Here is a 20,939-nt window from a genome sequence, read left to right on the forward strand (position 1 = left end):
AAGTCAGCTTTATTGTTTAGGCTAGTTAGAGTTGGGGTCTCCATTTCTTACAGCTGAAAGCTTCCTAATTAGTATAACGATCAATCTCCTTTTGGAGACATGCTTCTTTCTTGCACTCCAATCTGTTGCTCCAAATGCAATTTCAAAAAAATTACCAGAAAATCTGGCTCAGCAGATGCAGAATTCTGTAGGTTATCTGCTGTATCCTCACTTGATTCATTTCTTGGACATTCAAAAATGCTGAACAATGATAAAAGGGTCAATCCATAAGGAAGATATAAAAATTATAAACAAATATGCAAGTAACAGAAACTGAAAATGCATGAAGGAGAAACTGACAGAATGGAAGGGAGAAATAGACAATTCAACCATAATGGATTATATACCATTATCACCATTATATACCAGTTATCCTAGGAATGCAAGGTTGGATTAACATCCAAAAATCAATCAACTATATTATAAGACTCCAGGGCAAAAACCAAATGACCACCTCAGCAGATGCATTAAAAAGCATTTGACAACATCCAAAGCCTTTTCATGACAAAAAATCATTCAGCAAACTATTAACAGGAATAGAAGAGAACTTCCACAACCTGATAAAAGGCATGTACTAAAAGCCCAGAGCTAATATTTACCTGGGAAAGACAATACTTTCCCCCTAAGATCAGGAAAAAGACAAGATGTCTGCTCTCACCACTTGTATTCAACCTGAAGGTTATAGCCACGGAAGTTAGGTAAGAAAAATGAAATATTAGGTTGCTGCAAAAGTAATTGTGGTTTTTGCCTTACTTTTTATTGGCAAAAACCACAATTACAGCCAAATAAAAGACATCTAGTTCAGAAAGAAGAAAAGTAAAACTATTTTTATTTGCAGATGACATATTGTACTTGAATAAGAAATCTGCTAAAAAAGAACTAATTAACAAGTTCAGCAAGTTTGCAGGCTAAGAAATAATATTAAAAACAGTTGTATTTCTATACACTAACAATGAAGAATCCAAAATGAAATTAAGAAAAGAATTCCATTTATGATAGCAGCACAATGAATAAAACACTTAGGAACAAATTTAACAAAAAAAAGTACAAAACTTGTACTCTGAAAACTACAAAAAAATGTTGAATGCAATGAATGAACACCTAAACAAATGGAAAGACAGCTTGTGTTCACTGACCGGAAGATTTAATATCATTAAGATGGCAATATTCTATAAATTGAACTACAGATTTAATGAAATTCCTATCAAATTCCCAGTTGGCTTTCTTGCAAAAGTTGACAAGCTGATTCTAAAACCCACATGGAAATGTAAGAGGCCCAGAAACAATCTTGAAAAAGAATAACAAAACTGGAAGGCTCACACTTCACAATTTCAAAGCTTACTATTAACAATGCTATTGTAAACAAGACAGTGTGAAACTGACAGAAGGATAAACCCATATCCTGGAATGGAATTGAGAATCCAGAAATAAACCCTCATATTTATAATCAATTGATTTTCAGTGAGTGTCCTGAGATAATTCAATGGGGGAAAGAATAATCTTTTCAACAAATGGTACGGTGACGATTAGATATCTACGTGCAAAAGAATAAAATTAGACTCCTACCTCACACTGTCTATAAAAATCAACTCAAAATAGACCTAAATAAAAGAGCCAAAAAAAACAAACTCTTACAAGAAAACACAGATGTGAATCTTTGAGAACTTAGGATAAGCCTGTTTAGGTATGCCAATAAAAGCACAAGCAATAAAACAAACAAAAAAGATAAATTGGACTTCATAGAAATAAAAAACTTCGGGACATCAAAGATTTTATCAAGAAAGTGAGAAGACAACCCACAATATGAGAGAAAATATTTGCAATCTTGATATATGACAGGAACTTGTACCCAGAGTATATAAAGAACTCCTACAAGTCAACAATAAAATGACAAATAACCCAATTTAGAAATGGGGAAAATACTTATGTAGACATTTCTCCAAAGAAGACATATTAAATACAAATGGCCAACAAGCACATAAAAGATGTTCAACATCATTATTATTAGGGAAATGCAAGTCAAAATCACAATAAGATACCACTTCATGCCTGTCAGGGTGACTAATACTAAAAACAAGACAAAGCAACAGCCATAAGAGGCATTGGCGAGGGTGTGAAGAAACTGGAATCCTTATACATTGCGAGTGGAAATGTAAAATGGTGCAGCTGCCTTGGAAAATGATTTGGCAGTTCCTCAAAATGGTCAACCAAGTGATACCATATGACCCAGCAATTTCACTCCTAGGTATATACTCAAAAGAAATGAAAACAAATGTCCTCACAAAACTCATACACAGTATTCATAGCAGCATTGTTCACAATACCTAAAAAGTGGAAACGACTCAAATGTCCATTACCTAATGAATGAGTAAACAAAATGTGTTTTTATCTGAAAAACAGAATATTATTCAGGAATAAAAAGAAAGAGGTACTGATATGAGCTACAGCATGAATGGACCTCAAAAACATCATGCTGAGAAAAAGAAGTCAGATGCCAAAGACCACATATTGTATGCTTAATTTATATCAAATATCCAGAATATACCAATCCATAGAGATAGAGAGTAGTGTTTGCCAGAGACCAGGAGGAGAGGAAAATGCAGAGGAATAGCTAGTGGGTATGGGGTTTCTTTTAAGGTTAGGAAGTTAGATAGTGGTGAGAGTTGTACAAGTCTGTGAATAGACTAAAAACCACTGAATTGTACACTTTAAAGGATAAATAGTATGGTTTGTGAATAGTATCTCTGAGTTGTTACAAAAAACAAACATGTTTGAACAGCTTCTACAATTTTGCTTTATCACTTGCTATCTCTCAGGCCTCATTAGCATCAATATAGTTGTGAAATGAATTTTTAAAGACATTTAATGTAGAACCTCCCATTTAGAGAAATAAAATTTCAACAAAATAATGTTTAATGAATTCTGAACTTGTCATATTAGACAAAGTAAATCAAACTATTGAAAGCATGAGGTAGAAAATCAATAAACCTTAGGCGTAAAAACATGTTTCATGACTACAAAGCTTAGTTTAAAAATGTTTCATAAATTAAAAACATGGAAAAGTGAAAGCTTATCAACCCTTTTACTTATTTTATTAACGTCAAATGTTATGAAAAGAACTAAAGCAGTTTATTTGATTTGGCTGAACACATACGAATTACTTAAAAATGAAGCATAGCCATCCAAATAGCATGCTTTAAATGCCTGTCCAGTGATTTACAGCTAATTGCCAAATATTATTCCGTTACTAAATCTTTACATTTGCTTTACTAAGGTTTGCTAAATTAGTTAAAATAAACTCAAGCATAGCATATTTCTAGCATATTTTTGATAAAATATGTCACAAACATACATTTCCTACATATTTTAAAAATATTTAGTAGGAAACTGTCTTATGTCATATTTCCCAGGAAAAAGATAGAGAAACAGATTTGTGTATGGGAAGTTTATTGTGCAATGGTCTCAAGATAAAAATTGTGAGACGTTAAGGAACCAGCATTGAGCAAAAAGAGAGTCAAATTGTGATGTAATTGCAAAAAAACATCTCAGCTAATCCCACAGGAGCTTGGAAGCTACGCTGGCCTTTCTGAGTTGTTCCAAATTAAGGCAAGGGGGCCTGATTTGTATATCTCCACACCAACAAGTCGTTGGATGTGGGCTGCACCTGGGGAGTGGGCATAATGCTGGGTGAAGAAATTCCTGTCACCTGAGGGCAACTCTCGGTGAGGGATTTGCTGAGTCATCAACAGGTAATAATTCTGACAGCTGGGGAAATGAATGCCTTGGTCCTGAAGCAGGTATCTGAGCAAGACACCACATTATCCATTCAGTACACCCTTTGAACTGCTCACATCCATTTGCTTTGTATAAAACATTCACACCACCTGCTTCCTTTTGGTTGGTCTCTTTTCAAGTGAAATTTACAAAAGGAAAGTTGGTGGGATGAAGTATAATTCCCACTGCTGCACCTGATTGCAGAGTTGCAACTAATATTCAACATCTTTCTTCTCTATTACCCATTTTGAATTATCATTACTTTTGGCTGGTACCTCCACTAGACTGGGTGGCTTGCCTATAGGGGTGACCCAGGCCTTCATTACTGTGCCATCGAAGCCCTGCTCACTATGCCCTCCTTAGGGCCAATGTGCTGCACTGTTCCTTCACTGTCAACTTTAGACAGGCGAACACTAAGAGATGCCCCAGTATATCACATGGAGCAAACCTATTCTCTCCTTCCCCATTGCGGAACAGCAGTCCTGCCTCCCACAGAACCTGGGGTTGTTTGAAATGTAGTCCCAAAGCATAGCTAGGTTCTCACATCTGTGGAAGCCAGCACTTAACAGTCCACACTTCAACCTCTTGCTCTGTGTCTCACAGCACAACTATTGATGTTTCAATGTGCACTAAATAAACTGACATTTCTTTCAAACTGTATCCTCTACATCTTTTCCACATCATGTCAACAACCAGAATACCAATACAATATTTTAGAAAGGTTGAGAAGTTCTCCAAAAGCAGGGAATATGTTCAGGAGGAATGTCCTCTCCCCTTTTTGCATGTGAGCTATACTATTTGAGGACAAAATTAGTGAAAGGAGTAGCTTAATTTTTAATGGATCAGGAGGGGAACTTCATTCCATGCTAATGACATACCACTTTCCTCATAATTAGGGAGGATGTTTATTCAGCCAGGATGCTGAAAAATACATTTTAAGATATAGAAGCAGCATCTGTGTTCATACCATATTGGTTGTTAAATATTTTTACTATTATACCCGCAGTTTGATAAATTGAAGGTAAGTTTTAAGTACATAAAGTTGATTAGCCTTTTCGGCACCAAAGGCAAAAAAAAGAAAAAAATCTGGAAACTACTTAGAAATTATTTGACAACATTGACCTCAAGTTCACCTCTGTTACAGACTTAAGCGCTTTGATACACAAGAGTATTCTATTTGTTTTAGAAGAGGCTGTCAGGTTATCCATTTCATGTTAAATCCAATATTCTTTGTTTAATTTCTGATTATTTTTGTTTGCATTTATACCAAATATTGATTTCGAATAAAATCCACTCTTGACTCTGACTTTTTTCCACTACCTATTTTTCAGGAAATTTTTTGCAAATAGGCTGATTGAGTAGACTACAAGGAAATGAACAAACATCTTTTTATCAGCTGTTTAAAAAATGTGTAGACGCAGTAATACAAAAACATTGCTCCAATTAAGAAAGCAAAAGTACAAATATACTTACATTGAAAAACATTTTTTGAGACAATGGTATATTTTCATAGTCTAGAGTGGCTCATTTATATTACTCGGGTTTACGAATAGAATAATGAGAGGCATTGTTATGGAGGATGAGAGGAATAATGTAAAAATAAAGTGAACTAAGAGTGTATTTGCAACCGAATTTACTTTATTTTAAAAATTTTGTGACTCACCCAATCTATGTGCTTCATAAGACAACTATCTGTTTCACCACTTTCAACTGGGGTCTAAGAGCCTGGCACATAATAGATGCTCAATAACTGTGTGTCAAATGAATAAATGCACAAAGTGTTCATTGCTCACCTAATATGCCATAATTGCAGACAACTTCTCTCTCTCCTTCTTCCTTTCTTTTGTAAATTTTCTTTATCTTCTTTGCTCCCTCCTTAGCCCCCTCTTCTTCCTTCTGTCTCCTTATCTCTCTTTAGTCTCCTCTCTGTTGTTCTCTCCCTTCTGTTCTCCTTTCAAAGTAGATCGCAGAAAGTTGTTTAGGAAACATTCATTAGAGAATGTTCAGTAGCACAGAGAGCAGAAAATGTATACAGTATCACATTTTCCATCCTTTTCTCTTTTTTTTAACCAAATCTTGAAACTCCGAAGTTATGTGACTTTGTACGTTTTAAAGGGGTGTTGTCGTGTTGCATGGGTGTCTTGTGTAATTAAGACAACTCTCCACCCTGCCCTTGTCTTATTGTGCAGTTTCTTTCTTTTCATTTTTATTTTATTTATTTACTTATTTTTTTGAGGCAGGGTCTCACTCTATCGCCCAGGCTGGAGTGCAGTGGCATGATCTCAGCTCACTGCAGTCTCAACCTCCCTGGGCTCAAGCAATCCTCCCATCTCAGCCTCCTGAGTAGCTGGGACTATAGGCATGCACCACCGTGCCCAACTAATTTTTTTTTTTTTTTCATAGAGATGAGGTTTCACCATGTTGCCCAGGCTGGTCTTGAACTCCTGAGCTCAAGCCATCTACTCACCTTGGCCTCCCGAAGTGCTGGGATTATGAGCATGTACCACCACACCAATCCCACAGTTTCTAAGAGAATCTGACCTTTTTCAGTTTCCAGAGACAGTCTTTGTGATTAATGATCTATCTGTGTTAGTCTAAGACTCCAAGACCAACCTCCCATTTCCAAAGACAGAACTAGGAGAAACTTCCCTTTCCTCTAAAGAGGTGGTTCTGTGTGTAAGCTAAGAGTAATCAAAACAAGTTTGAATGCAATCTCCTTTTATCCTTGTGAGGATAGGAGAGGCTCCCCAGAATGAAGGTAAACAAAATGTTGCAGATTTTCACCATCGTTGACAGCGTGGGTGGTGTGCTGGCAGAGGGGAAGCAGTAGAGTTATTCAGGCTGAATGGACAGCACTAAGGGAACCAGGTTCTTTCACGTGCACGGGGGAAATCAACAAGTTTCAGTGAATTCATGACAACTTGCCTCAGGCTGCTATGAAAGATGGCCACAAGTTCTCCTCTATTAGTGAGGCTAGCTAGGTGCAATCCTGACCTTTATTAAGAGTAACCAGACATTCGGGAGCTGGTTGCCTAAGTGCCCAGTAATCAGTTAAAAAGATGTCACAGAAAGGCAATTTCACTCTTACGTTTCAAATATAATATTGATGCTAAGATTCAAACTGACTGGAAAAATAGAGATTCATCCAGCCGCAGAGGGCCTGATAGGGATAAAGGAGGCATGCTAAGGGATATAAATTACTACTTCTGTGAACTCCCAGATAAGATTCTACCCTTGTCAATTTCATCCTGCCTCCTCCTCACTCTCAGATCCCCAAACCTCCACCCTTGTCTGCCTCTCTTCCCATCCATCCCTGCTGTGGGTTCTAATCCCAGTCCTGCTGTTGCTTAGCTGGCTATATTATCTTGAACAAGTTATTTTTCTTTGAGTCTCAGCTTCTTCATCTATGGAATGGGGAATAGTAATATCTGGCCCATTGATATGAAATAATATAAGCAAAGGACTTGATGGAGGCAATCAATAAATGCTAGATACATCCCAAATCCCACTCTCTAAAGAATAGTCTTAGAAAACTAAAACTTTCAAATCACAAGCCCAACTCTATTTTCCAAATGTAAGAAATCTGCCTTATTTCTCAGTTGCCCTGATGCATTCCATCATATAAAATAAATAATTTAAATGAAAAGTTAATTGAACACTTATAGCACTAAAAGTCATTCTAAGTTCTTTTTTCAGATAATTAAAGAGGCAAAAGGAAAAGCTAATTTCAACATTATGCATTGAAAGAAATCTAAATTGTAACAAATTATTTATGTATATATTTAGCCTCTATTTCCTGTTCAAATACTTCAAATACATTTATAACCATTCGAAACTGTTATTACCAATATTTTAAGATGTTACACCATCCAACAGGAAATATTAACCGTTTTATTGTTAAAGAGTGATATTAAAATAATGCCATGACATATGTTATCAATTAGGCAATGAGCTACCAGTCAATATGTTTTGCCTTATAAAGAATTTTAGCCAAGGTAAAGCTTTTGTTTGACTTAGAAAGCCGAAGTTGAACCTGTGTGACAACTCTTTGATCACATGTAATAACTGAAGCATAAGAAAATTTGTTTTTAGTGTAATTGCCAATCGTCCTCACTTCCTCCCACTGAGAAAAAAATTCGGTTTTGTTTAAATACTCAGCTTAAATTATGTATTTAATATATGATACATTTGTCTTGGCTTCGCACAGCACTAAAATGATAGATTAAATTTTTATGTGATAATTAGAGCCAAACTGTTATCAATAAGAATGTTAAAGCATTTAAAGATTATGAAAGTTTAATGTGCTATGATGTGTTGCTTTTCAAAATCGTTGAGGCATTCCCGCTTTGAAAATTGTTGTACTTGATAATGGAGCCTCCTTGTGGGGAATCGCAGTATTTCAGGCTTTCAAATCGCAGGTGAACTGCTGTTTGAATTTTCCGCCTTCACAACGGGAATAGATGTACTGTAGTAGTGCTATCAAGAAAATATGTACTTGTCGCCGGGCGCGGTGGCTCACGCCTGTAATCCCAGCACTTTGGGAGGCCGAGGCGGGTGGATCACGAGGTCAGGAGATCGGGACCATCCTGGGTAACACGATGAAGCCCCGTCTCCACTAAAAATACAAAAAATTAGCCGGGCGTCGTGGCGGGCGCCTGTAGTCGCAGCTACTCGGGGGCTGAGGCAGGAGAATGGCGTGAACTCGGGAGGCGGAGCTTGCAGTGAGCTGAGATTGTGCCACTGCACTCCAGCCTGGGCGACAGAGCAAGACTCTGTCTCAATAAATAAATAAATAAATAAAAATTAAAAAAAAAAAAAAGAAAATATGTACTTGTCTCTGGACCCCTGACATCCAGAAACCAGCAGGAACTTAATGACTACCAGGAAGTAAGGAAATATGTGCTGCCTTTGGTTTGTCTGTAGTCCTGGTAGCTAAAGATAAACCAGTATTAATTTTTTTCAGTCAAATCGATTATGTTCTCTGGAGAGAAAACAAGTAGATTGACAAATTTTTTTACTTTTAAACTGCCCAAGGTAGCTGGGCATGATGGTGCATGCCTGTAGTCCTAGCTACTTGGGAGGCCAAGGTGGGAAGATTGCTTGAGCCTAGGAGTTGGAGGTTACAGTGACCTATGATACTGCACCTCACTCTAGTTTGGGAGAGAGCAAGACCCTGTCTCAAAAAACAAACCAACAATTAAACTGCCCCATGTAGTGGGGCCCTTGAACATACTGAATCAGGTAGATGCATGTTTTGCTTTAATCTCATGGAGTTATTCTCTACTTTTGACCAGAGAGCACATTCCTCTAAGAAAGATAGATGTCAGGCCTCTGCTACGACCTCAGGTCCTCAGACCGACCAGCCCAAAAAACATCTCACCAATTTCAAATCCGGTAAGCGGCCTCTTTTTACTCTCTTCTCCAACCTCCCTCGCTATCCCTCAACCTCTTTCTCCTTTCAATCTTGGCGCCACACTTCAATCTCTCCCTTCTCTTAATTTCAATTCCTTTCATTTTCTGGTAGAGACAAAGGAGACACGTTTTATCCGTGGACCCAAAACTCTGGCGCCAGTCACAGACTAAGGAAGGCAGCCTTCCCTTCGTGTTTAATCATTTCAGGGACGCCTGATTATTCACCCAGGTTTCACAGGTGTCAGACCACGCAGGAACGACACCTCCCCTCCTCGCCAGGCTGAGCTAGGTCACAATTCTTCCTCAGCCTCCGCTCCTCCACCCTATAATCCTTTTATCATCTCCCCTCCTCACACCTGGTCCGGCTTACAGTTTCGTTCCATGACTAGTCCTCCTCCACCTGCCCAGCAATTTACTTTTAAAAAGGTGGCTGGAGCCAAAGGCATAGTCAAGCTTAATACTCCTTTTTCTTTATTCTAAATCAGATAGCGTTTAGGCTCTTTTTCATCAAATATAAAAATCCAGCCCAGTTCATGGCTCATTTGGCAACAACCCTAAGACACTTTACAGCCCTAGACTCTAAAAGGTCAAAAGGCCATCTTATTCTCAATAGACATTTTATTACCCAAATCTGCTCCTGACATTAAATAAAACTCCAAAAATTAAATTCTGGCCCTCAAACCCCACAACAGGACTTAATTAACCTTGCCTTCAAGGTGTACAATAATAGAGTAGAGGCAGCCAAGTAACAACATATTTTGGAGTTGCAATTCCTTGCCTCCACTGTGAGACAAACCCCAGCCACATCTCCAGCACACAAGAACTTCCAAATGCCTAAACCACAGTGGCCAGGCGTTCCTCCAGAACCGCCTCCCCCAGGAGCTTGCTACAAGTGCCAGAAATCTGGCCACCAGGCCAAGGAATGCCCGCAGTCCAGGATTCCTCCTAAGCCGTGTCCCATCTGTGCAGGACCCCACTGGAAATCACTGTTCAACTCACCTGGCAGCCACTCCCAGAGCCCCTGGAACTCTGGCCCAAGGCTCTCTGACTCCTTCCCAGAGCTTCTCGGCTTAGCGGCTGAAGACTGACGCTGCCTGATCGCCTCGGAAGCCCCATAGACCATCACAGATGCCGAGCTTTAAGTAACTCTTACAGTGGAGGATAAGTCCGTCCCCTTCTTAATCAATATGGAGGCTACGCACTCCACATTACCTTCTTTTCAAGAGCCTGTTTCCCTTGCCTCCATAACTGTTGTAGGTATTGACGGCCAGGCTTCTAAACTTAAAACTCCCCAACTCTGGTGCCAACTTAGACAATACTTTTTTAAGCACTCCTTTTAGTTATCCCCACCTGCCCAGTTCCCTTATTAGGCCGAGACACTTTAACTAAATTATCTGCTTCCCTGACTATTCCTGGACTACAGCCACATCTCATTGATGCCTTTCTTCCCAATCCAAAGCCTCCTTTGCGTCCTCCTCTTGTATCCCCCACCTTAACCCACAAGTATAGGATACCTCTACTCCCTCCTTGGCAACCTATCATGCACCCCTTACCATCTCATTAAAACCTAATCACCCTTACCCCGCTCAATGCCAATATCCCATCCCACAGCATGCTTTAAAGGATTAAAGCCTGTTATCACTCGCCTGTTACAGCATGGCCTTTTAAAGCCTATAAACTCTCCTTACCATTCCCCCATTTTACCTGTCCTAGAACCAGACAAGCCTTACAGGTTAGTTCAGGATCTGCGCCTTATCAACCAAATTGTTTCACCTATCCACCCCATGGTGCCAAACCCATATACTCTCCTATCCTCAATACCTCCCTCCACAACCCATTATTCTGTTCTAGATCTCAAACATGCTTTCTCTACTATTTCTTTGCACCCTTAATCCCAGCCTCTCTTCGCTTTCACTTAGACTGACCCTGACACCCATCAAGCTCAGCAAGTTACCTGGGCTGTACTGCCGCAAAGCTTCACAGACAACCCCCATTACTTCAGTCAAGCTCAAATTTCTTCCTCATCTGTTACCTATCTCAGCATAATTCTCACAAAAACACACATGTTCTCCCTGCCGATTGTGTCCGACTGATCTCTCAAACCCCAGCACCTTATACAAAACAACTCCTTTCCTTCCTAGGCATGGTTAGTGCGGTCAGAATTCTCACACAAGAGCCAGGACCGCACCCTGTAGCCTTTCTATCCAAACAACTTGACCTTACTGTTTTAGCCTACCCCTCATGTCTGCGTGCAGCAGCTGCCGCTGCTTTAATCCTTTTAGAGGCCCTAAAAATCACAAACTATGCTCAACTCACTCTCTACAGTTCTCATAACTTCCAAAATCTATTTTCCTCCTCATACCTGACGCATATACTTTCTGCTTCCCAGCTTCTTCAGCTATACTCACTTTGTTAAGTCTCCCACAATTACCATTGTTCCTGGCCGGGACTTCAATCCGGCCTCCCACATTATTCCGGATACCACACCTGACCCTCATAACTGCATCTCTCTGATCCACCTGACATTCACCCCGTTTCCCCATATTTCCTTCTTTCCTGTTCCTCACCCTGATCACACTTAGTTTATTGATGGCAGTTCCACCAGGCCTAATCGCCACACACCAGCAAAGGCAGGTTATGCTATAGTACAAGCCACTAGCCTGCCTCTTAAAACCTCTCATGTCCTTTCCATCGTGGAAATCTATCCTCAAAGAAATAACTTCTCAGTGTTCCATCTGCTATTCTACTACTTCTCAAGGATTATTCAGGCCCCCTCCCTTCCCTACACATCAAGCTGGAGGATTTGCCCCAACCCAGGACTGGCAAATTAGCTTTACTCAACATGCCCCGAGTCAGATAACTAAAATACCTCTTAGTCTAAGTAGACACTTTCACTGGATAGGTAGAGGCCTTTCCTACAGGGCTGAGAAGGCCACCGCAGTCATTTCTTCCCTTCTGTCAGACATAATTCCTCAGTTTAGCCTTCCCACCTCTATACAGTCTGATAACAGACCAGCCTTTACTAGTCAAATCACCCAAGCAGTTTTTCAGGCTCTTAATATTCAGTAAAACCTTTATATCCCTTATAGTCCTCAGTCTTCAAGAAAAGTAGAACGGACTAATAGTCTTTTAAAAACACACCTCACCAAGCTCAGCCACCAACTTAAAAAGGACTGGACAATACTTTTACCTCTTTCCCTTCTCAGAATTCAGGCCTGTCCTCAGAATGCTACAAGGTACAGCCCATTTGAGCTCCTGTATGGACGCTCCTTTTTATTAGGCCCCAGTCTCATTCCAGACACCAGACCAACTTGGACTGTGCCCCAAAAAAAACTTGTCATCCCTATCTTCTGTCTAGTCATACTCCTATTCACCATTCTCAACTACTCATACATGCCCTGCTCTTGTTTACACTGCGGTTTACACTGTTTCTCCAAGTCATCACAGCTGATATCTCCTGGTGCTATCCCCAAACTGCCACTCTTAACTCTTAAAGTAAATAAATAATCTTTGCTGGCAAGGCTATGCTGAACCTCCTTAGGCACTCTCTAATTAGATGTCCTAGGTCCTCCCAATTCTTAGACCTTTAATACCTGTTTTTCTCCTTCTCTTATTCCATTTAGTTTTTCAATTCATACAAAACCAAAACAATTCATACAAAACAAAAATTCATACAAAACCATATCCAGGCCATCACCAATAATTCTAAATGACAAATATTTCTTCTAAAAACCCCACAGTATCACTCCTTACCACAAAATCTTCCTTCAGCTTAAACTTTTCCACTCTAGGTTCCCACGCCACCCCTAATCCCACTCAAAGCAGCCCTGAGAAACATCGCCCATTATCTCTCCATACCATCCCCCAAAATTTTCACCATCCCAACACTTTACCACTATTTCGTTTTATTTTTCTTATTAATATAAGCAGACAGGAATGTCAGGCCCCTGAGCCCAAGCTAAGCCATCATATACCCTGTGACCTGCACTTACACATCCAGATGGCTGGTTCCTGCCTTAACTGATGACATTCCACCACAAAAGAAGTGAAAATGGCCTGTTCCTGCCTTAACTGATGACATTGTCTTGTGAAATTCCTTCTCCTGGCTCATCCTGGCTCAAAAGGTCCCCTACTGAGCACCTTGTGACCCCCACTCCTGCCCACCAGAGAACCCCCCTTTGACTGTAATTTTCCTTTACCTACCCAAATCTTATAAAACGGCCCCACCCCTATCTCCCTTCGCTGACTCTCTTTTCGGACTCAGCCCGCCTGCACCCAGGTGATTAAAAGTTTTATTGCTCACGCAAAGCCTGTTTGGTGGTCTCTTCACACGGACACATGTGAAAATAGACTTAAGAAAGTCCCGAGGTTGGGGAGAGAGATGGCAGCCATCCAGCTGAGCCACTTCAACTTTTGTGTTTGAATCTGATGGCTTGTGCTTTCTTAGCCAATGATACAGGGAGATCCAGGTGTCCGGACCACCTGGAGTAATGATGGTGAGGCTATCCTCTACTCCTTCTCTCATATGTGGAGAGGAAAGAACTAAGTGTTAAATGTAAAAATGATCTCAATCCAAGAGAGAGGGATAATATAACAGCATGATTAAAAATAAAAAGATAAGTCTGGTTTATAACTTAACTGAATTTTCTCCAGGATTTTTTTAACTACTTAAATACACAACTCAGAAGGGTTCCTACAGTCTGGTATATTGTCAGGGAACCAAGCCAGTAACTCAGGCCTCCCTCAGGGGCTACAAAGGCAGAAATGGCAGTACCTCCAGCCAACAGGCCCGAAAACGCTGAGGTCCCAGTATGTATAGTAGATAGGTAAATTATTTTACTCCCTCCAAGGCTAAGTAGAGAGCTTACCCCTTTCTTCCCTTTCAACACAGACCCCTCAAAATGCTCTTTAGTAGTTTATTTTTATTCAAAAATAAATTCTTTCATTTTAAAAAGTAATGCTTATTATAAAAAATATAATGGAGTAAATTATTAACAATTGAAGAACATCTATAATTACATTGTTTGGTAAAGATATTCTTACTTGATAGTAATATTATTTGGTAGATATCCTTCCTAATTTCAATATGTTTGTTTTCAAAAATGAGGTTACTCTATACCATTTTATAAGACTTTTTTCTTTAATAAAATATTATAGATAAAATTTGTATCAAATACAGATTTCATAATAAAAATCAACATTTATTGGCCATTTACTCTGTGCAGACATCATGCTAAGTGCTTCATAGGCATATGCATTATGTAAATTATTTCATCCTTCTACCTAGGACTGTTTTTCAGACTTTGACCCTGGGAGGTAGAGCTCCAGTAGAAAATGGTGGTCTTCCCAAGCTAGAAGACAGAGATCAGAGTTCAACACAGTTGAAGTGACTGGAATTTGTGGGCGAGAGAGAAAGGAGTCATGTGATAGAGGGAGACAGCTGTCTGCATGGAGGCTCTCCATAAATCTTTGGTATAGAGCTGGGGTGCACATGTGTAGAACAAATCACCATGAGAACTAGGAGAAAGTGGCTACTGTAGGAGTGAGCGGTGAACAAAGATACCTAAAATTACACTGGACTAGATGATGTTGTACATGTTATAGTCTAGCCAGAGTGCAGAGAGTTCATTGAGCACCTCAGGCATTTGTTTAAGACAACAAATACCTTGAAAATAAAAGTCAAGCTTTAAAATAAGAGCCACATGCTAGGATAAGGGACAAAACCAAAAGAGACTGACTCCAACATGGAATGACACCAAGCCTGAAAGGATCTGGAGGACCTTCTAGCAATTTAAATAAATGCCCTTTAAAACAAGACATAAAATCCAGATTCTTTGCAATGTGTCATCAATATTATGCATATAATCAAAGATAACTAGACATGGAAAAAAAAAGAGAAGAAAAGAAAATATGACTCATAAACAAAGAGAGGGAAGCAGTAAATAAAGGCCCAACTTTATATAACCAAGATGTTTGCAATAGAAGACAAAGACTCTAAAAGTACCTATTACAGTTATATTTAGGGCTTAAAGGAAAACACAGATATAGTGGATGACATATGGGAACTACCAGCAAAGAACTAGAAATTGTATTTGTTTTCACCATATACTTATTTTATCTGTTCTGGAACTTCATATAAATTGAATTATACAGTATATACTCTTTTGTATCCAGATTTTTCACTTTGCAAAATGCCTGTAGCATTCATTTATGTTGCTGTATGATCAGTAGGCTCTTTTTATTACAGAATAAACAAAATGAAGTAGTTAGATGCTTACATTTAAATGTAGAATCACAGCGATTATATTAGCTACAAATGTAGACTGATACAAAAGTGTTTTTTCACAGTCCATTAGCTCAAGTGGTGTAGTAAATTATGATAGTGCTTTCCAAATGGGTGAATATTGTTTAATAAAAATCTAAACAAAATAGATATAATAAAAATTTCAATTTATAGAGTTGCATTTCTAGAAACTTTTTGTGTATATTGGAACCATGTTTAAAACATATTTTTCTATGCAGAATGAACTAAAGTTATGGAAGTACATAATGATTCATAAATTTGTCAGCTATTTCAGTGTCTGGTGGGACATTTGAAAGCTGTATGGCATGTGAGACAATCTGCATTGGTCAGTATTCTCTCATGCTTTATAGGACATCCAGAATTTTTGGACACCATTTGCTAAATGCTACTGATATTGTGAGACAAAAAATGCTTCCCCAAATTTCTGAAATGCTCTTTAGAGAGGAGTAATATTCCTACTGATAAGAGCTACTCTATGCCTTTTCATCACAATCTTACCAACTGTCATATTTATGTATTTTCTTTTTGAAAATGTTGAAAAGAGATGAGAAAACCAGCCACAGACTGGGAAAAAAAATTTTGCAAAAGACATATCTGATAAAGAACTGTTATCTAAAATACAAAATAACTGAAAACCCAACAAGAAAATGAACAACCTGATTTTAAAATGGACAAACGATCTGAATAGACACCTCATCAAAGAATATATGCAAATAGAAAATAAGCATATTAAAAGATGCTCAACATTACATGTCATTAGGAAATTTCAAATTAAAACAACATTGAGATATAACTGCACACCTATTAGAATGGCCAAAATCTAAAACACTAATAACACCAAATGCTGGCAAAGATATGGAGCAACAGAAACTCCCATTCATTGCTGGTGGGAATGCAACATGGTACCTCCACGTTGGAAGATCATTTTGCAGTTTCTTACAAACCTAAACATATTTTTTATTGTACAATTCAAGAATCATGCTCCTTGATATTTACCCAAATGAGTTGAAAACATGTTCACAAAAATGTGCACACAGATGTTTATAGCAGCTTTATTAATAATTGCAAAATATTGGAAGCAACCAAGATGCTATCAGTAAATAAGCAGATAAATAAGCTATGGTACATCCAGACAATGGAATATTAGCACTAAAAGGAAATGAGCTGTTTAGCCATAAAAAGCTATGGAGAAACCTAAAATGCATATTACTAAGCAAAAGAAGCCACAGGAAAAGGCTTCCTATGGTATGATTCCAACTATGTGACATTCTGGAAAAGGCAAAACCACGGAGACCGTAACAGTAGCAGTGGTTTCAAGAGACTGGGAGAAGAAAGGGATGAATGGATGGAGCACAGAGGAATTTTAGAGCAATAAAACTTTTCTACATATTTCTATAATTATAGATACATGTTATAACATTTGTCAAAACCCATAGAATGTACAACACCAAGAGTGAGTGAACCCTAATGTAAACTACAGACTTTGGGTGATAGCAATGTGTCATTGTAGGTTTATTGATTATAACAAATGTACCTCTCTGGTGGGGGATATTGGTAACAGGTGAGGTTTTGCATGTGTTGGGGCAGAGAATAAATGGGAAATCTCTGTACTTTCACTCAATTTTGCTGTGAACCTAAAGATGCTCTGAAAAATAAAGCCTACTAAAAAAAAGTTGAAAAGATGCCATGTTTGAAGAATGTTGTCCGCTAAGCACTATCTCTTCTTCCTTATAGCTACTGTTCTTGGCAGAGCTACTTGGATTAACAATGGTGCCTGGCAGAGTAACCCAGAGACCATAGGAATAGACATTTTCTTGAGTACATGTGGAAGACCAACTGGGAACTCCAAAATATTTTGTGATGGATGTTAAAGTGGGTTTCTCATGGAGAACCCAGAACTAGGTCATCAAGTCCATTGAAATTAGTGATAAGAGGTAATGACTTTGGGGTTGAAGAGGAACAGATTGGGGAAAAGGGACTTGATGATTGGCAGGTTTTAGGTGTCAAGGGCAGGAAGGAAAAGGGAAACATTTATTTTTCACTCTGTACCCTTTTGTACCTTTTCAAATTCATACCATGTGCACATATTACCTATGTTTAAACTAATTTTTAAAATGTGAGATGGGGAAGCAGAGAAAGTAGTCAAAGAGGTTAGGAAGGAATGATCAGAGTGGTTAGCGGAAAACCAGGAAAGAGTAAGAACATGAACACGAGGACAAGAACATTTCCAAAATGGAAGTGGGGCCAACTATGATGTGATGGTTAATACTGAGTGTCAACTTGATTGGATTGAAGGATGCAAAGTATTGATCCTGGGTGTGTCTGTGAGGGTGTTGCCACAGGAGATTAACATTTGAGTCAGTGGGCTGGGAAAGGCAGACCCACCCTTAATCTGGGTGGGCACAATCGCATCAGCTGCCAGCACTGCTAGAATCTAAGCAGGCAGAAACATGTGAAAACAGAGACTGGCTTAGCCTGCCAACCTACATCTTTCTCCTGTGCTGGATGCTTCCTGCTCTTGAACACTGGAGTCCAAGTTCTTCAATTTTGGAACTTGGACTGGCTCTCCTTGCTCCTCAGCCTGCAGACAGCCTATTGTGGGAACCCTGACTAATACACGTGGTTTATGTTTGGCAAGGTCAAGTAAGGTGGCTGAGAAGTATTTATTGGATTTAGGTCATTTGTGACCTATTCTGTGACTAATTCTGTGAAGCAATGAGTGTAGGAGCCAGATAAAAATGGAATGAGAAAGGAATCTGAGTTGAAATAAAGACAATATGTGAATAACATTTTCAAATATTATTTGAGGGCTTTTTCCACTGTATTTCCTTGTATGCACAGGACCTCCTTTACCTTTAGGATTTTCTGAACTAAAGGAGGCTGTGCCAAAAACAGGGAGGTCTTTGGTTTGTTAAAATTTTGGCCCTGCTTTAAATAGGAAGGTTTTAAATCAAGACAATAAGTCCAAGAGAACACACAAAGCTGTAAAAGCCAGGATGACTATCCTAAAGACTAGATAAAGATGTTTTCAGGTTGGATGAGAGGAGCTTAGAAAAACAAGGAGAGGCCGGGCGTGGTGGCTCACGCCTGTAATCCCAGCACTTAGGGAGGCTGAGGCAGGCAGAACACGTGGTCAGGAGATTGACACCATCCTGGCCAACATGGTGAAACTCCATCTCTACTAAAATACAAAAAATTAGCCGGGCCTGGTGGTGCATGCCTGTAGTCCCAGCTACTTGGGAGGCTGAGGCAGGGGAATCACCTGAACCCTGGAGGCGGAGATTGCAGTGAGCCAAGATTGCACCACTGCACTCCGGCCTGGTGACAGAGCGAGACTCCGTCTCAAAAAAAAAAAAAAAAAAAACAAGGAGAATTTAGATGTAAATAGAGCTCTGATTAGTGTCCTTGTACCCTGTGTATCCCTGCCTACCCTTGGTGACTGGCCTAGCTATAGAATGATGGGGCAATAAAGGCTGCATGAGCCACTAATAAGTTTGGGGCACCTGAAAGCAAAGAGGACCTGTGTCTTGATTCCCAGGTAGACCTCAGGAAGGCAGCAGCAAGACCTCAGAGTAGAAAACCGTTGCTTGGTTTGTTTTGTGCAGAATTTTCCATTTTGTTTTTTACTGCAACCTATAAGAAGGGGTTCATTTTATACTGAGACCTAGCACACACTCATATATAACTGAAATGTTTCATGAACCCATTCTTATTTTTACTAAGTGTATTAGTTATTATTGTTGTGTAACAAGCTAGCTCCAAATTTAGCAGCTTAAAACAATTATTCTCTCAAAGCTTCTGTGAGTCAGAAACTTGGAGCAGATTAGCTGGGTAGTTCTGATACAGGTCTCTTAGGGGGTTGTAATTAAGATGTCAAATGGAGCTGCTTCCAAGATGGCTCACTCATATGGGTGTTGGAAAGAGGCCTCAGTACCTCACCATGTGGGCTCCTCCATAGGGCTGCTTGAGTGTCCTCACAATATGGCGGTTGGGTTTCCCCAGAATAACTGACTTGAGAAAGAGCAACAAGAAAGCCACAGTCAATACCTTTTTTTGTCCTAATATTTAAGACATCTTCACTTCTGCCACATTCTGTTCATCAAAAGTGATCATCATAACACTATTTAGGGTGAGGTAAATGCACTCTACTAAAAACTTTGAATTTTTCAATCTCCCTAACACTTGGGGATAGTCATGTGATATAGTTCTGGCAATAAGATGTAATCAGACATCTCTGGGAAGGTCATGTCTTCCTGATTAGAAAGACAAAACTTTTTGGAAAAAGCCCTTATTCTCCCTTTTCTCTTTCTTGGAATGGAGAGTAGAGACCTGGAAGTGCAAGTCATCTTGCAAATCTATGTCAATATGAAACCTGCAAGTCCAGGATGGAGGCCTGGAAAGCTGCATCTCTGATGGTATTCTTGGGCTGCTCTTTCCTTAACTTGTTGAGACAAATAACCCCTAATGAGTTAAAAAAAAAAAAAAAAAAAAAAGTAATGAGTCACTAAGTACAGCTCACACTTAAGGGGAAAGAAAATTAGTTTATATCATTTGAAGGGAGGAGTATCAAAGAATTTTACAACTATCAAACTATGTGTGGTGAAATCTGATATGTTTTATTCTGTCCTACACCACTTCAGTTTGTTTTAAATGTTGGTTATAACCCATTACGCTAAATTCATGACTTACTATTGGTTGTAACCCACAATGTAAATAGTCTAAAATCACTCTATTGGCAAAACTGCAGGGAAACAATCACACTCATAACTTGATGGTGGAAGTGAAAAATGGTACAACCTATAGAGAAGGTAATGTGGTAATCTGTATTAAATTATAAATGTATTTAGCCTTTGAACCATCAATCCTACCTATGAGATTCTACCATATAGAAATACCTGCACACATACAAAATGTTTTATGTGTAAGTTGCTTCATTGCAGCATTATTTTCCAATAGTATAAAATTAGAGACAACCTGTCGATCAAAAGAAGGTGGCTACATTTTGATATTATCAAATATTTTGATATTTTGATATATCCATATGGTGTAATACCATGAAGCTATTTAGAAAAAGAATAACTTTGAATATATCATAGGGAACAATTTCCAGGATATATTGTTAAATGAAAAAAATCAATGTGCATATAGTATGCTAACTTTTGTGTACAAGAGGGAGAAAATTAAGAAAATATGTCTTTCCTTACTTTTACATAAGGAAACAAAAAATTAATAAAAAGTGGTTGCCTGAGAAAGGTGAGGACAAGGTGAATAGGGCAGATGTAGACAAGAGACTTTTAATGTACATTTGTTGAAAGATAGTTTGGCTAAATATAGGATTCTTGGTTGACAGTTTTTTCTTTTAGCACTTGAATATGTTATCCCTCTACCTTCAAGCCTCCATTGTTTCTGA

At 38.8% G+C, this 20,939-nt stretch overlaps 1 protein-coding gene across 3 annotated transcripts in view; it reads right to left on the reverse strand.

The window, feature by feature from the left end:
• Positions 1-5,526: 5,526 nt before the first annotated feature.
• L3HYPDH (trans-L-3-hydroxyproline dehydratase) overlaps positions 5,527-20,939 on the reverse strand; it is a 44,492-nt gene continuing 29,079 nt past the window's right edge. The window contains exon 7 of one of the 3 annotated variants that reach the window (XR_008493622.2): positions 5,527-5,764. The gene's annotated coding sequence lies outside the window, so the exon portion shown is untranslated. Of the gene's footprint in view, positions 5,765-16,565; positions 19,991-20,939 lie in introns of those variants that run through there. The other 2 variants (XR_008493624.2, XR_008493625.2) reach the window with 2 other exon arrangements.

The sequence above is a fragment of the Pongo pygmaeus genome, chromosome 15, assembly GCF_028885625.2.
Source record: "Pongo pygmaeus isolate AG05252 chromosome 15, NHGRI_mPonPyg2-v2.0_pri, whole genome shotgun sequence".
Lineage (NCBI taxonomy): Eukaryota > Metazoa > Chordata > Mammalia > Primates > Hominidae > Pongo > Pongo pygmaeus.